At 44.6% G+C, this 11,007-nt stretch overlaps 3 non-coding genes across 3 annotated transcripts; 2 read left to right on the top strand and 1 right to left on the bottom strand.

Moving 5' to 3' along the window:
- Positions 1-672: 672 nt before the first annotated feature.
- TRNAH-GUG (transfer RNA histidin (anticodon GUG)) lies at positions 673-744 on the bottom strand. The gene has a single exon. It is a non-coding gene; the product is annotated as a tRNA-His (tRNA).
- Positions 745-1,422: 678 nt separating this feature from the next.
- Positions 1,423-1,494, top strand: TRNAH-GUG (transfer RNA histidin (anticodon GUG)). Its single transcript has one exon. It is a non-coding gene; the product is annotated as a tRNA-His (tRNA).
- A 1,729-nt stretch (positions 1,495-3,223) lies between these two features.
- Positions 3,224-3,295, top strand: TRNAH-GUG (transfer RNA histidin (anticodon GUG)). Its single transcript has one exon. It is a non-coding gene; the product is annotated as a tRNA-His (tRNA).
- Positions 3,296-11,007: the final 7,712 nt, after the last annotated feature.

Here is an 11,007-nt window from a genome sequence, read left to right as displayed (position 1 = left end):
CTGTTGCCAAATGACGGTCCTGAATTTGTTGAGTTTGGATTTTTTAGGTGCACATAAAACAAGCCAACTAACTGTGCTTAAAGTTGAGATAGATTAGGGAAAAACCCTCCAGGAGAAAACCCCCTCTCACCGAGGAGACTGCGGAGATGAAGGTCACAAATCTCTCATTAGCACCCCCAATAGTGGCTACAGGAACCAACACCTCTAGCGCAGTCATATTTTTCACTTGCCACGAGATCTGCAGCAAGAATGGTTCGGCATATGATCTAATCTGCATTCTTCTAACCCTTAATCAACGTTTGCACATTGTTCCTGTCACCCCTATGTCCCCAAAGTATTGATGTTTTAGCTAGTATGAGACTTTTTAGAGGACCCAATATATAATTTGATCATTCACAAGGGTAAAGTAAAGAGCACTACACAGAAACTACACAAAAATAAAATAATCACATATTGGGGAAGGTGGAGGATGACTGATTCACTAGCAGATGAAAAATTAAAAACAGAAAGGAAAGGCACAGAGTGCCCACAGAACTTTACTGCATACCTAATTGTCCATTATATTTTCAGCCTTGGCCTTGTAACAGGTAGCAGTGTTTAGAGTTAACCTCGCAGAAGAATGTGGCTTCTCCAGTTTAAAAAGTCCCCTTTGCCGTGCCATTGTTTCCACAATGCCGTGACTCGGATTCGAACCGAGGTTGCTGCGGCCACAACGCAGAGTACTAACCACTATACGATCACGGCGAGCTACCGGGACACCACAACAGGTAGGTGACCCAGTGCTGCACTTCTTGTCTAGATGGCGGCCGTTCCAGTTTTCCTAAGCTTCCATTATCTGCCAGGTTCTCCCGTAACCCCTGTTCACTCGCAAGAGCAGCCGGGATCGCTGTAGACTCCCCAGCCAGATGTCTCCGCTTAGCTGTACGCACGCATCGCAAAGGAGGGAGACATGAAAGTGCTTTGCAACCAAAGGATTCCTATAAGGCTGGGCCTGCAATGGTGTGAAGCCCCTGGGGACGCACGAATGGTGGCCCGAAGTCTCTGTGACGCACACCATGCCGTGGCTATCATGCTATCTGAACGACTTTGGCTGAGACTGGAGCTGTCTCCTAAAGTTTGTATTTTTTCTTAAATTTTACAGGAAGGAAAATCAGTTCCGACCCACCGCCACACAACTTTCTTGAGGCCCGGGGGAAGGGGAACCCCGAGCGCAGCCTCCAACGGTGGAGAAATCGGACCGTCTGGTCCTCAGGGAAGTGTGCACTAAAATCGAGAAAGCAGAGACTAGCCCGCCTGCGTGCCCTCAGATGGCTGCGAGGGGGAGAAAGGCGGGAACAAAAATCAGTGACATTGCAAGGGGGCGGGGCTTTCAACAGAGAAGTGTTCAGGCGACGAACTGAGGTTCCGTGTCCCTAGTAGCTCGCCGTGATCGTATAGTGGTTAGTACTCTGCGTTGTGGCCGCAGCAACCTCGGTTCGAATCCGAGTCACGGCATTGTGAGGACAATGGCACGGCAAAGGGACTGCGTTTTATTGTACCAATCCATTTTTTATCCTGAGTTCACAACATTGTGGAAAATGGACCCCGATCTCCTTGTGACAGTTAAGAACGACGTTTACGCTGACTCTGGCTAAATTGGAGTTTGAAAAGATATTGGCTTCCGGGTCCTCTGAACCTGGGCGCATTTTTGAAGACAAGCCACAGAGCACTCGCCAGGCTAAAAAGTGTTGTAATATACATATGCAGTATACAAATTTCCACGGAAGCACTGCGAGCGGATTCCTAATTATAGGAAAAGAAGGCCTCGCAAAGGAAGTGAGCATGAAGGTAGCTGTTAAAGGCACAATGAGAATTTGTCAGGCAGCCAGAATGATGTCGTGTGCAGAGGCTTGAAGGAAATCTTGAAGAGGAAAAAAAAAATCATTTATTTATTTATTTATTTTTGAAACGGAGCCTCGCTCTGTCACACAGGCTGGAGTGCAATGGCGCGATCTCAACTCACTGCAACGTCCGCCTCCAGGGTTCAAGCGATTCTCCTGCCTCAGCCTCCCGAATAGCTGGGATTATAGGCATATGCCACCACGCCCGGCTAATTTTTTTTTTTTTTTTTTTTTGTATTTTTAGTAGAGACGGGGTTTCACCGAAAAGGAAATATCTTAATTCCTCTTTATAAGTGTTCTGTCTTCTTTGTAAGTCACCACTTCAACAACGCTCAAAGGCTTTGGCCTGACAGGTAGTAGGCGCTTCTCCAGGACGTGTTGAGTGAATGAGTGCAATTAAGGAATGGGGAACTACACTGAAGGAGGGCCAAGAGATGAGCTGGAAAAGGCAGACGAATTTCTGGCGTCCGGGGGTGAGGGTGAGGATGGCAGAAGTGAAAATATTCAATTTGTGTTTAGCAAGATTCCTCCGGCGGCTCTGCACAGGAAGGATTGATGGGAGCTGGTGACACTGGAGAGACAGGTGGTCTCTCTGGAATTCATTTGTTAAATACCAATGGCACGTCCTGAGCTTAGCAAATAGTCACTGCCTGCTGTGTACTCGGCCTGGTTCTAGGCGCTTTGGAGGCGAGAGCGCTGATGGACAAGAATTAAAATCGGACTTAGTCCCTGCCACCGCCCGGGGACACAGCGTAGGTGGGCACCTGGCACGGCGGAAGCATTGCGGAAGGAGGAGTCAGGGCTGTCAGGGGCGTATGAGAAACTGGAAGGAAGTGGGTGTTGGGAAGATGGGGAGATGCGTTTGTCGATTTTTTTTTTCTACGTGGAACTGGGTTCTAGGGCGACCACAATCTCCGCAGAGGCGGCGTTGGGTCACCGCTGGAAGATGCAGCAGGAGGGAGGACCCGTGAGGAGCGCCCCCTGCAGGCCCGGAACCCTTGAGTGTTAGCGGCAAGGATCTCCGGGGTATAGGAAATGGGAATCCCTCAAGGGCAGTCTGAGTTCCGGCCAGCCTCATTCCTGGATGATCACGCAGTCTCCTCTAAACTCCCACTGCGCTCACAGGGAGCGGATCTCATCATCACCACCGCCCGTGGCTAATAGGCCAAAACAAGAGAATATAAGTAACCGGCGGAGTACAACGCGCCTGCGCATTCTCGTACTCAGCTGCAGGCTGGAACCCCGCCCCATAGGTAGGCCATTTAATGACGCGCAAACTGGGAAGGCCTATGACTGTTGAAGAGGTTAATCAGAAGCTTACCACTACGGGTCCCCGGTAGCTCGCCGTGATCGTATAGTGGTTAGTACTCTGCGTTGTGGCCGCAGCAACCTCGGTTCGAATCCGAGTCACGGCATTGTGGGAACAATGGCACGGCAAGGGGCTCGTCCTTTTTCCTTGTTCATAACATTTTATATAAACCGTAATTCACTTTCTTGAATCGAACCGCTGCTTCTCTCTCCTTTGAAAATCGAGTGACTCTAAATATCGCCACCTCCAGTAATTCTCATGTAATGCTCTAATACTTCTGACCAAGCAGTTATAATCCCTTTCTTACCAAACATCGTGTGTGAATCATTACACACCAGTAAAACAGCGCCCTCATGACCTTCTGATTTTTTTTCTTTTCATGTACATTTTTTATTGAGTAATTTATTTTTATTTTTGTATTTGTTTATTTACTTTTGAGACGGAGTCTCGCTCTGTTGCCCGGGCTGGAGTGCAGTGGCGCGATTTCGGCTCACTGAAACCTCAGCCTCCCGGGTTCAAGCGATGATCCTGCCTCAGCCTCCCGAATAGCTGGGACTACAGGCGTGAACCACCATGCCCAGATAATTTTTGTTTTTTTAATTAAAAAAAATTTGTTTTTGAGCTGGAGTCTCTGAGTCATTTATTTTTAAATAGGGAGTACATGCACAAAAGTCTAGTAAAAAGTACAGCTTTTTTATTTTTCACCCTATCCACCAATGATTTTCAGTTTCCATCATATTTTTCCACAACAGTCCTTGTATGAACACATATTTATATATGCATATATGTACATGAATATAGTCTTCTTGCTTTTTGCATAAAACACAAATGTGCTCTCACTTGTTCGCTCTCTTTTTTCTTTCCTGAGGTGATGGAATGTGAACAAAATATGAGGTGATAGATTTGTATTGGTGGGCAATCTCCCTTTACTGAGAAGAGTTCACATACCCCTAGGGATGTGACTCTCTACTTCTTTCTGGTCCTGTTTCTCTTTTTCTCAGGCCCTGACTCTAGGCTGGTGAGATGGGGAAACAATTTGTGTTGGTAAGATAGGGGAAAGGGACTCTTTGCTATACCCACACAAACCTTTGGATAGGAGCCTGGGCCCTGTTAGGAAGCAGCTCTATTTTGATTTCAGGTGGGAATGGCAGGGAAGCATCTTGAATTTGGAGTAAGGTAGAGGGACTTAACTTGGCAGGCCATTTGGAGACCATCCACTCCCATGTTCCCCTTCTCTTACTGTTGGGATTCAACTTTAAGTCACAAACCACTACAGTAAGAAAATTCAAGATTCAAGCTCATTGAAGGCAAGACTGGATCTTAACATATGTTTGTGTTCCAAGCACACAGCCTCTCCATAAATATTTGAACAGAGGTTTCTTATGGAGTCCATAAATGAGTGAAATGGCCAGGTTTTTTTTTTTTTTTTGGAGACAAGGTCTTGCTCTGTCACCCAGGCTGGTGAGCAGTGAAGCAATCTTGGCTTACTGCAGCCTCAAACTGGCCTTAAGCAATTCTCCTACCTTGACCTCCCAAAGTGCTAGGATTACAGGTTAGAGTTTCTGAATCTTAAACTGTGTCCTTTCAACACAGAATCATGTTATTTTCATATCAAATAGAAATAGTCTGTATTTCCACTACAAAGTGTGTGCTCCTATTTTCCTAGTAATTTATAGCCCTTTTAGGTCTTTCTTTTTTTTCCCCTTTTCCTATCCTTAATAGGGACATGACCTGGAGAAATGGTGCATTTTCCTCTTAACTCTATAGTAAGGAGGGAAGAAAAAAGAAAGTTGGTAAGAGCAACTGACTTGGAGCTTCAGTGAAATCCTAGGAAGGACTTAGGATGGTCTTTGGAGATGCGGCCTCATCTGAAACCACTCAGGCTACTCACTTTCCACCAGTTGTACCAGATGGGAATATAAACCTAATGCACCAGATCTTCTGGTATTTCAGAGGAAGACAGCAATCTGGAGTTTTGTGTGAGATGTTATAAATTTTTAAATACTGGCAACTAATTCAATTATTTTTTTAAACACTGAGTTGACCAAAACTATATAGACCAAACCAAACTTGGCCCAAATGGGGCTCTGTCTTTACATCCAGGATCCCAACAACAAAGTTCATACGTAAGTGTACTAGGATGTGGTTGTCCTCTCAAGGTTATGGGCAGAGATGGCTCCAAGACAAGGCTGGAGACAAAAGGCAAGAACCAGACTTACATGGCAAAACTTAGGAAGGACAGAACTGGACACCCAAAGCCAGGCAAATGGGAGTGAAGATGCTGCACTCAGTGCCCAGTGAGAAAAGGGAGGGCTAAGGACTTAGCCTTGGAACATGCACAACTTTAGGAAGTTAAGAGGGAAAACAAGAATGTGGCCTGAGGCTACTCTGGGCACACTGCCTATGGGGTAGCCCTGCTCTTAAAAGGAGCAGTATCTCTGCTGCTGTATTAAATTTATTTTTAAAAAAAGATTTGGCTGGGCGCGGTGGCTCACACCTGCAATCACAGAACTTAGGGAGGCCAAGGCAGGCTGATCACGAGGTCAGGAGTTCAAGACCAGCCTGGCCAATATGGTGAAACCCTGTTTCTACTAAAAATACAAAAATTAGCCAGTCATGGTGGTGTGTGCCTGTAGTCCCAGCTACTCAGGAGGCTAAGGCAGAAGAATCACTTGAATCTGGGAGGTGGAAGTTGCAGTAAGCCAAGATTGTGCCATTGCACTCCAGCCTGGGCGACAGAGTGAGACTCCATCTCAAATAAATATATAAAAACAATAGATTTTAAATAAAAGGATGTGGCCTGAGAGGAGAAAACCAGGAAAGTGTCATTTTAAGGAAAGTTTGTAAGAAGTTTTCAAGGACAGGAGTCAGCAGACTCAGGTGCTGCAAAGAAGTCAAGGAGAAAAAAAATGAGAAAATAATTAGATTTGACACTTAGAAGTCATGGTTGACTTTTAAAACTATCCATGGCTGGGCGCAGTGGCTCACGCCTATAATCCCAGCACTTTGGGAGGCCGAGGCGGGCGGATCACGAGGTCAAGAGATCGAGACCATCCTGGTCAACATGGTGAAACCCCGTCTCTACTAAAAATACAAAAATTAGCTGGGCATGATGGCGCAGCCTGTAGTCTCAGCTACTCGGGAGGCTGAGGTAGGAGAATTGCTTGAACCCAGGAGGCGGAGGTTGCGGTGAGCCGAGATCGCGCCATTGCACTCCAGCCTGGGTAACAAGAGCGAAACTCCGTCTCAAAAAAAAAAAAAAAAAAACACACACACACAAAAAAAACTATCTATGATAGCAACTGGACAGTGTATAGCAAGTCACAGAAGTTTATACTCTGCCCCAGTATTTCTCAGTCATCTCTCTGAGGCTCATTACTGAATATTATATGCATTTGAGACAAACATATATCTGCTTATTTCCTCTGCCCTATTGTTTCACTAAACCAGACTAAGGCATAAGTGACTATTCCTCTCCTCTCCTCTCACATGAATATTGTGTATTAAGTAAAAAGCTAATCAGAGACTTGAAAGAATGCCACCACTTATCTCTCATCTACTTCTGAACCGGAAGCCCCCTCCCTGGCCTCTAATTGTCCCACCTTTCCAGACAAGACCAATGTACATTTTACACATACTGATTGGGCCGTGACCACCTTGGGCACATGTCCTCAGGATCTCCTGAGGCTGAGTCATGGGTGTATCCTTAACCTTGGCAAAATAAACTTTCTAAATTAGTTGAGACCTGTCTCAGATATTTTGGGTTCATAGAATTATAGAATTAAAGAGTCACTATTTTGCAAACCCCAGTGTAATAGCAAATGTAAGTATAGATCATTAATGGGGGGGATAAAACCATGGGGTAAAATGTTGCTGGAAGAAAATAGCTAAAAGGTCTCAGAATATCATTCCACAGCTTTCTTTCAATTATAAAGTGGAGAGATCTGGTGGCCTCTAGCTTATCCAAGTGATCAAGTCTAACATCGCCAATAAAGGGACAAATGTGCATTATGGGCTTTCTGGTGTGACACACTAGAAAGTCCACAACATCCCCGATCTAGTGCTCCTTTCAGAAATGTGTAGCCTGAATCTCATCATGAAGAAACTACGGAAAAATTCAGAATGTGGGACATCCTACATGATAATTGGCCTGGACATTTCAAAAGGATAAATGTGATGAAAAACAAACTAGTAACGAATGAGCAGGAGACTGTCCAAAATTAAAATAGACAAAAGGAACTTAACAAACAAATGAAATGGGGAACTTTAATTAAGTCTGGAATAAAAAAAAACTATAGGGAGTTTCTCTGAGTCTACTTGGCTCAGGAGGCTGCCTGAAAGAAAATTTAATTTTTTTAAACAAAACAAAAAAAGAAAAAAAAACTATAAAAGACATTTTCAGGAAAAATAAAAAAATTTAATGAGGACTGTATAATAGACAATATTATTAAATAAATATTAAGTTACCTAAATGTGATAATGATCTTGTAGCCTGATAGAAGAATTCCTTATTCTTAGGCAACACCTGCTGAAGTATTTATTTAAAATCGAAGTGTCGTGATATTTGCAACTTGTACCAAATGGGCAAGAAAAGGAAAGAAAAAGAGAGAGATAGAGCAAATACTGCAAAATTTAAAAAGTGGTGAATCTAGCTGAAGGGTAAACAGGTTTCCACTACACTTACTTTTTTTTTTTTTTAATATATATATATATATATATAGAGAGAGAGAGAGACAGGGTTTCCACCATGTTGCCCAGTCTGGTCTTGAACTTCTGAGCTCAAGTGATCTGCCCGCCTCGGCCACCCAAAGTGCTGGGATTACGGGCTCCAGTCACTGTGCCCAGCCTCCACTATACTTTCTTTGGGTTTTTCTGTAGCTTTGATAGTTTTCCCCAAAAAATTTGGAAGAAGAAAATAAAGCCTACATGACAAAAATGGGGAAATTATAATATAATGTTAAGTTTACAAATATATAAAATTTTGTGTATAACACAATTATAGCTATATAAAACTAAGAATAAGAAACAAAAATTGTCTTTATCCATTTCAACATTTGTTAAACTGATGTCAAGTGACAGGATCTGCACTTGGTGATGGAAGTACACATGCTTCCTTACAGAATCCCCATACTATGGCAAACTGCTTAACATGCAAGAATTTGACTCTAAGCTGGGTGTAGTGGCTCTCACTTGTAATCCCAGCACTTTGGGAGGTCCAAGCAGGAGGATCAGTTGAAGCCAGGAGTTTGAGACCAGCCAAAGCAACATAGCAAGAACTTCATGTCCACAAAATAGAATACAATAAAGTAGTCCGGTGTGGTGGTGTGCACCTGTAGTTCCAGTGCTTGGGAAGCTAAGATGAGAAGATTGCTTGAGGCCAGGAGTTCAAGACCAGTCTGAGCAATGTACTGAGGCCCCATCTTTATAAAAAATTAAAAATTATTTGGGTGAGGTGGCTCACACTTGAGAGGCTGAGGTGGGAGAACTGCTTGAGCCAAGAAGTTCAAGACTGCAGTGAGCTATAATTGTGCCACTGCACTCTGGCCTGGGCAAGAGAGTGAGACCCCATCTCCAAAAGAAAGAAAAGGTAAACAGAATTTGGATCTAGAAAATGCCACCCAATTCTCAGAGGAGCCTTGCTGTGAAGGCCTCACCTCTGTATCCTTGGTTCCTATGAAGCTGCCTGGCTTCATGAGATGCTCAAACTGCCTGCTTTTAGGAGCTCACACTCTGGTAAGGGAGGAAAGTACATTAGCAGATTATTTAAAACAAGAGCAAGTTTAGGGTGTGCACAAGTTATTATAATTTTAAAATTATTATTTAAGCTCTGCCTTTATGACATCTTCCCTCCTTCCCATCTAGTTTTATTCCTACTCTTCCCACCATGAATACTCCCCTTCTTTTTTTTTTTTCTTTGAGATGGAGTCTTGCTCTGTCACCAGGCTGGAGTGCAGTGGAGGAATCTCAACTCACTGCAATCTCCACCTCCTGGGTTCAAGCGATTCTCTTGCCCCAGCCTCCCAAGTAGCTGGGATTACAGGTACATACCACCACACTCAGCTAATTTTTGTATTTTTAGTAGAGATAAGGTTTCACCATGTTGGCCAGGATGATCTTGATCTCCTGACCTTGTGATCCACCCACTTCGGCCTCCCAAAGTGTTGGGATTACAGGCGTGAGCTACTGCTCCCGGCCAATACTCCCCTTCTTTATGGTGTGCTGGTTCCCACTTCTATGCCTTTGTCCAGCTAATGCTGACCTCCTGTCTTGAAATGACCTTTCACTCCTTTGCTTCATCTGTCCAAATCCTACCTAGCTCGGTCTACCTCCTGTCCTGCATGAAGCCTGCAGACTTGATTGATTTCATTCCTCTGAGCCGTCAAGCGGTTTAACTCATGTGACACCTTCCACTGTAAGCATTTTACAGTTTTCAAACCTTTTTCATATTCATCATGTCCCTTAATCCTCACACAATGATTATCATGCCCTTTCCAGAGATAAGGAAAGCAAGGATCAGTAGCATTGAGTACTTTCCCCAAATACCTGGCTACAGCCCACAAAAATTGGACTTATTAGTTACCTATCCATGCCCTCACACCTGGTAGAGACTCTGATGTAGATTAACTGGACCATTCTTCTGTATTTATCATCTCTATGTCCAGTTTTGTTTTGCATCATTTGTCGATATAACTGCACATTTTAAAACTGCACAGGTTGGCCAAGTGCGGTGGCTCATGCCTGTAATCCCAGCACTTTGGGAGGCCAAGGCAGGCAGATCACGAAGTCAGGAGTTTGAGACCAGCCTGATCAACATGATGAAACCCCATCTCTACTAAAAATACAAAAATTAGCTGAGCACCTGTAATCCCAGCTACTTGGGAGGCTAACGCATGAGAATTGCTTGAACCTGGGAGGCAGAGGTTGCAGTGAGCCGAGATGGCGCCACTGCACTCCAACCTGGGTGACTGATCAAAAAAAAAATGTGCACATGTTATTTTCTCTATTATACTTCATAAAATCAAGTACAATATTAGATTCGCCAGTATCTTCTACAGTCCAGCTACTTAACGTGTGGTCTGTGGCCAGCAGTGTCTGTATCACCTGGGACCCCACCCCAACTAGACCTACAGAATCAGAATCTGCAACTTAACAAGATCCCCAGGAGATTAGCGTCCACATTAAAGTTTGAGAAGCACTGTCCTGTATCCAAGCAGCACTGTCTTGACCAGGCTGGAGTGCAGTAGTACAGTCATAGCTAACTGCAGCCGTGAACTTCTGGACTCAAGCAATTCTCCCACCTCAACCTCCCGGGTACCTGGGACTACAAGTCCTGTGAGCCACCTCGCCCAGCTAGAATTTGCACACAAAGCAGAAACTCAACAAATATTCTGAGACTTGGGGCCCTGGGAATCCCAGAAGAGTCACAGTTTTGCCGTTACATCCTTCTTTACTCCCCCTGCTTTGAACTTCTTTCCTTTGGGGCCTCTTGACTCTTTGCTCCCTCAAAATGCAGATATGCCCGGTGCCATGGCTCACACCTGTAATCCCAGCACTTTGGAAGGCCGAGGCGGATGAATCACTTGAAGCCGGGAGTTCAAGACCAGCCTGGCCAATATGGTGAAACTCCATATCTACTAAAAATACAAAAAAATTAACCAGGCATGGTGGTGCACGTTTGTAATCACAGCTACTTGGGAGGCTGTGACGGGATCGGAGGCGGGGGGAGGGAGGGTTGGGGAGGGGGTGGAGGTTGTTGTGAGCCAAGATTGCCCCACTGTACTCCAGCGACAGAGTGAGAGGGTCCGTCTCAAGGACAGA

This window comes from Aotus nancymaae, unplaced genomic scaffold (assembly GCF_030222135.1).
Source record: "Aotus nancymaae isolate 86718 unplaced genomic scaffold, 86718_ANA_hifiasm-v0.15.2.pri h1tg000062l, whole genome shotgun sequence".
Taxonomy (NCBI): Eukaryota; Metazoa; Chordata; class Mammalia; order Primates; family Aotidae; genus Aotus; species Aotus nancymaae.
Note: the sequence above shows the minus strand (reverse complement) of the source record. Positions and strands in the feature narration are given on the sequence as shown.